The sequence below is a fragment of the Frankliniella occidentalis genome, unplaced genomic scaffold, assembly GCF_000697945.3.
Source record: "Frankliniella occidentalis isolate FOCC.00 unplaced genomic scaffold, Focc_3.1 Scaffold32, whole genome shotgun sequence".
In the NCBI taxonomy this organism is placed as follows: domain Eukaryota; kingdom Metazoa; phylum Arthropoda; class Insecta; order Thysanoptera; family Thripidae; genus Frankliniella; species Frankliniella occidentalis.
The window spans coordinates 1,833,697-1,838,995 of NW_026267162.1; the positions used below are offsets into that span (position 1 = coordinate 1,833,697).

The following is a 5,299-nucleotide window of genomic DNA, read 5'->3' on the forward strand; positions in this document are numbered from 1 at the left end:
TTCCCTCGCGCACTAATAGTTAAACGCTAATAGCTCATGAGCTGCATGCATACTTGAATATATCGTCCTGTTTTTTTTTTACACAGTCAATATTTTCCCGTGAAGCTCCCAGTTGTATCTGGAAAGTTGTCCAGTTCGTCCTGCGCATGTGCGTCTGCTTTGCCGTCGTTTGGTAGGGGTGGTTTCACTTTTCCGTGCTCACGTCATTAATAACTGTCTTTATTTTGAGCCTTTGCCTGCGATTGGGGGATCGTCCATAAAGTACGGCCACGGCCCGTCACTTTCCGTTGCGGATTTGGCAATCAAAAGGGAGTGCCAAAATGTTCTTGGCAAGCCACGGCGGCGTTTAGAGTGTAAAGTTTTCATCCCATGCACGCCCGCAAGGCGCCTGGTAGGAAGGCAATATCTGGGCTACAGCGCATGCGTGTGTTGCGGGTGGCCTATCCCGAGTCTCGCAGGCGACGAGCTCCCGTAATGTGCCGAATAAATATTTAAGAAAACGGACGTACTTTCTGGACGATCCCTTATCTATGAGCAGTATGTTTGCCACCCCTCCGGCGGCGGCGGTGCACACTGATCAGCCTCTGGCCTGTAGGCGCGGCGCGAGTGCACTAAGCTTGCGACATCCACAAAACATCTGCCCCTCACCTTTACCTCCCACCACCACCATAGCGCGCTGGGCGCGACGTGCTCCGATGGGCAAAGGCCTGCTGTTAGGCGCCGCGCCGCGCACACCCGCCCGAGGCGCCGCCGCGCGCGTCAGGTGAAGAAGAAAAGTGAAGAAAAGTGAAAAAAGGGGGCAAAGTGCCGAGCACGGCTGGCTGGGTCCGCCTAAATGTTTAAATGTTTCAGCAGCCTACTCTCAAGACGAGCGCCGACAAAAGGGGTGCCTCGAGGTAGTCAGACACAATAATAATTATTTAAAAATAAAGATAGTAAGAAAATGAGCAAAACTCTCAATTCATTGTAAATTTTTCCTTTAAGGCTACACGAATAAATTTTCTTTTAGTTTGGAAGCAAACTTTTTCTCTTTTTACACTTATGCAACCCGTGCTGGGCGTTGCTATCTGTATGCAGCATCAGGCGCAATGCTCTATTTTCTTCCTCATCCTCGTGCAAAATTGTCTCTCTATCTCCTCTCCTACGATGTAAAAGTTCGCCTCTCTCACTCTCCCCTCCCGCCCGCTCCGTCGTGCAATATTTCCCCAGCCGATCGGGGCGGATCGGAAAACACCTTATTCGCGCCGCGGGGTGGAACATACCGAGAGAGGCTGCCGCTTCCTGAACAAGGCGCGAGAATGGTGTTATGGTACGCAAGCCCGCCCCGGCCCGGGCCCGGGCGCGTTAAAGGGATAGTGAAAGTGGCCGCGCGGCCCTTGGCTCCCCCTGGGGCCTCTGCTCTTGGGGGGCTCCTCGTTGGAGGTGTGAGAGCGACTAGGCATGGCAGCCCAAGGGATTAGGTTCGCTCCGATCAGCCGGTCGGTATCCGTGCGTGAGCAAGGCGTCGGCCGATTTATGGCGCAGTAAACAGAAAACCTTGTTGTTGTTGTTGTTGTTGTTGTTGTTGTTGTTGTTGTTGTTGTTGTTGTGTTGTAAGAAATAGACTTAGAATGTCGCGGTGAAAGGAGGCGGCACACGGAGCGCGGCGGAGCGACGGCCGACGTCGCGGCGCCTGAGGCCGAGGCGCATCCCGTCCCATCCCGACACAGCCATTGATTTACATGTACTCAGACAAAAAAAATATATATAAAAAAATAAAGAAAAAATTGTGTGGAAATGTTCTACATAATAATGAAGTACACACATATGCTGTGCAAAATGTAATGTTGGTTTTATAAAGTTTCGACGAGGGGTCACTTTCCTCTTCTGCAGTAAGAACGTGCTATTGTTTACTTTGGAGATACTTCTTGCGAGACAAGATAGGCGATCTGCACAATTTGAGTTGCTGATGTCAGCGGGCTACTCACGCATGCATGGGAAGGCCGGGGCCGGGTTCCCCGTGTGTGTGGGTAAGAGGCGCTCACCTGCAAGCAGAGAGAAACATGGGGTCAGGCCGTGCACTGATACATCGGGGCTATTAGGAACACTGTTTACATTTTTTTTTTGCACAGAAAGGCAACGATGGTGACGGACGTTATTTTAATTTTAAAATTATAGAGAATCATGTCTCAGGGACTTATCACATTCCAAATAGAGGTAGTAAATAGTTATAATTTGAAAGACAAAACAACGGGCGGAAAACAGAATAAAATGCAAACTAGAAGTGAAAATCATATAATGTTACTTTCACAAAATTTCCCTTGTTGGGCAAACATACCAAAACGTTCAACGTATAAGAGTACGTCCGCGTGGTGTGAGAATTTCTTTTCTTTCAGCGGCTCGCCGTCAGAGATAGCGCCCTTCGTGAGCGTGATGCACGAATGCTATGGCGATACTGATATCCGGTGCCGCGGTCGGGCGTGCTGGACCCCGCGCTGAACCAGGAACACCTCGACGTCCTGGACGCCTCGGCTTTCCTCGCCGCATCACGCACACGGTAGGAAGTGCAGTGGTGACTCAAGTTTTGAATACAAGGAAAACCCTCCAACCCTAAAAATTGTTAATTAAACCAATTTTTCAAACAACCCTTTAATTCGAAATACAATCTAAGATAGCGACATTACAGGACATTACATTTCTTAAGAGCTGTTTCATTTTAGATGTTTTAGCGGGGTTTTCTGAAAGTCTCTCCTGTGAGATACGCTTGATGCCATTCCAGGCGCAGGCCCTTCTAGTAAAAGGCCTCGAATAGTCTAACCTACTTGCGGATGAGACCGACCGAAACCAGAGGCATGAGGTTGGAGACCACAAAAGCGACCTTGCCCTGCGGTATGTCGCGCACCGTCCCACCTTAACGGCCGCACCGGGGCCCCTCTCCTCGCGTCACACTGAGGTTGCTCTGGAACTCCTGGAGCTGTGCCCGGGCTGTGCGCGGGCTGTGCCCCGGTAGCGGTGCGGTACGCTTTCGCGAGGATGAGGTTAACGGCGGCCAATTTTCTTGCTCGTTGCGAGAAATTGAGTTTTCCAACAAAACTGGAAGTACAAGAAAATATGCAGTTTCTATTCCATGCAAGGTTGTGCTTAGTTGCTCCACATTGTTGTTGACACCTGTTCTCCCATTGTAAACAGATGGCGAGAGATGGTCGCGTCGCTGTTAAGTGTGTCAAACAATTGTGGAGACAAGTTAAACACTGTGAAAAATGTCGACCTAAATTTACGATGTATTTTGTAATTCATATTTGTTGTAAATTTATGGCACCCCAAACTTTCACGTCGATAAATTCCAAGTGCTTGTAATTTTACAATTTTTAATTGTAATTTTACGACACGCGTCAAGAAAAATTTTCCCGTAAAACCTACAACATGTTTTCACTGTGAATAGATGTTCAATTGCATAGATAATTTCATCACTGGGCGGTTAAGGTATCTCAAGTTACTCCTTTTCCAACGCAAAAGGTCGCAGGCGCGGGGCCTCGCCAGGGCTCCATTGGTAATATACCGTGGCAAAAGAGCCCCGCGCTAAAGACCGTTAATTGCTGCGCTGACCCCGACAGGCCACGGCAGGGGTACCTCCTCGGGTACCTCCTCGGGTACCTCAGCGGGCCCCGGCGGGGTGCGGGGGGGCCCCGATGGGGTAGGTCAGGTCGGCTGCCGCCGCTGTACCGTTGCTGCATGCAACAGGCTTCCGATGTTCATTAGAAAGTCTTACATACTATACACGAGCCACTGAAATTTGCTGTGCCCCATTGGAGCGCCTGAAGGGGGCGGAGCTCGCGGCCGCGCGACCTGACGTCGTGGCAAAAAGATGACTTCCTGATTCCCTTCATTTCAAAACGCTATTTGTGGAGAGGAGCTTGTAAAATTTTGTAGTGCAGGTTAAACAATTTCAATTCAGTTATCAGCGACAAAAATGTCGGTTTAAAAACAACATTTTTGAGACTTTTTCTTTCAGAGTTGGTAAAGAGGAGTATACTTCCTCGACTCCAAGTCAAGTAGTTGCGTTGCAGGAGGTGACATGCGGGCTGGCACGGTGGAAAACGAAATCCGCAGAGAGTGGCGAAACCATCTTACCGTACCACACACTCTAAAAAAAATCAGTACAAAATTCTGTAACATTGTTACGCAGTAATTTACATATCACATGTTACAGAATTTTGTATCATTTTTGATACAGATTTTAATCTGTAACATGGATACGAAAATCTGTATCATGTGATACAGAACATCTTTGGAATTTTAAAATTGTAATTCTGAATTTTGTTACTCTTCCTCCCTTTCCCACTCTTCTTTTTTTCTAGGGGACTTAACTCCTTCGATTTCATTTCAAGTAATGTACCTTGCCGCACCGGGAGTTGAACCCCAGATCCTTGGATTAGGAAGTCGCGCCTTTACCCGCGCGGCCACCCAGGCTACCTGAGGAGAGGTGCGCTCGAACCCGGTGTTATGCCACCGCGGCTCCCGGAGACCGTGCCAACGAAGTTCCATAATTCTGTATCCAGGGATACAGAAAATTGTATACAACGTTACTTGATCTTGTATCTGTTACAGAAATTAGTAACATTTGCGGAATTTTGTAACATTTTGATCAGATTACAGAATTTTGTACCCATGTTACATGTTTCCATATCACAAGAGCCTGATACAGGATTCTGTATCAAATTTGATACAGAATTCTGTATTATTTTTTAGAGTGCACTCCCCCTCCGCCCCGCCCAGGTTCCCTGCATGTCTCTTTTCAAGCTGCGAAGAAACATGACAGGGGCGCTGCGTACGGCGCGGCGCGGGCGGGCAAAGGAGAGATGTGATGACATCCGAGCCGACCGCAGGCCGTTGTGGTCCCACCATAGGCTCGGCGCTCACTGGTTGGCGATGAGAACTCTGGAAACTCAAGTGTGACGCAGCCCAACAGTTATAAGTGCAACACCAGGAGTGTCACAGTTGATATCACTCTTGAGAGTGCAACATGTGTGGTACTACACTTTAATGTGTGATACATGAGTAGTACTACAGTTGGAAGTGAGATACATACTACATACTACCAAGCAGGGTTGGCAAACTTTATTGAATTAAATTTTAGTATTACGCACTTTCCTGTGCAAAATATTTTATCGATTTAAACATTTAGCCTCCGTGCATAATTCATTTCGCCCTTTTCAATTTGCCCTCAATGGGCAATAAAGTGCAAAATGTTTTTGCTCCTGGGCAATATTTTCAGAAAAACACATTTTTGCTCCCGTGCACCGGGTTATATTTTCGCACA

General features: G+C 48.0%; 1 protein-coding gene and 1 long non-coding RNA gene across 7 annotated transcripts in view; one reads left to right on the top strand and one right to left on the bottom strand.

The window, feature by feature from the left end:
* Positions 1–5,299, bottom strand: part of LOC113206947 (serine/arginine repetitive matrix protein 1) — a 109,295-nt gene that overhangs the window by 16,266 nt on the left and 87,730 nt on the right. The window lies entirely within an intron of this gene.
* Positions 1–5,299, top strand: part of LOC127749112 (uncharacterized) — a 65,855-nt gene that overhangs the window by 13,268 nt on the left and 47,288 nt on the right. The window contains exons 2-3 of one of the 2 annotated variants that reach the window (XR_008010972.1): positions 2,376–2,536; positions 2,759–3,306. This is a non-coding gene — a long non-coding RNA (uncharacterized LOC127749112). Of the gene's footprint in view, positions 1–2,375; positions 2,537–2,758; positions 3,307–5,299 lie in introns of those variants that run through there. The other variant, XR_008010973.1, reaches the window with a different exon arrangement.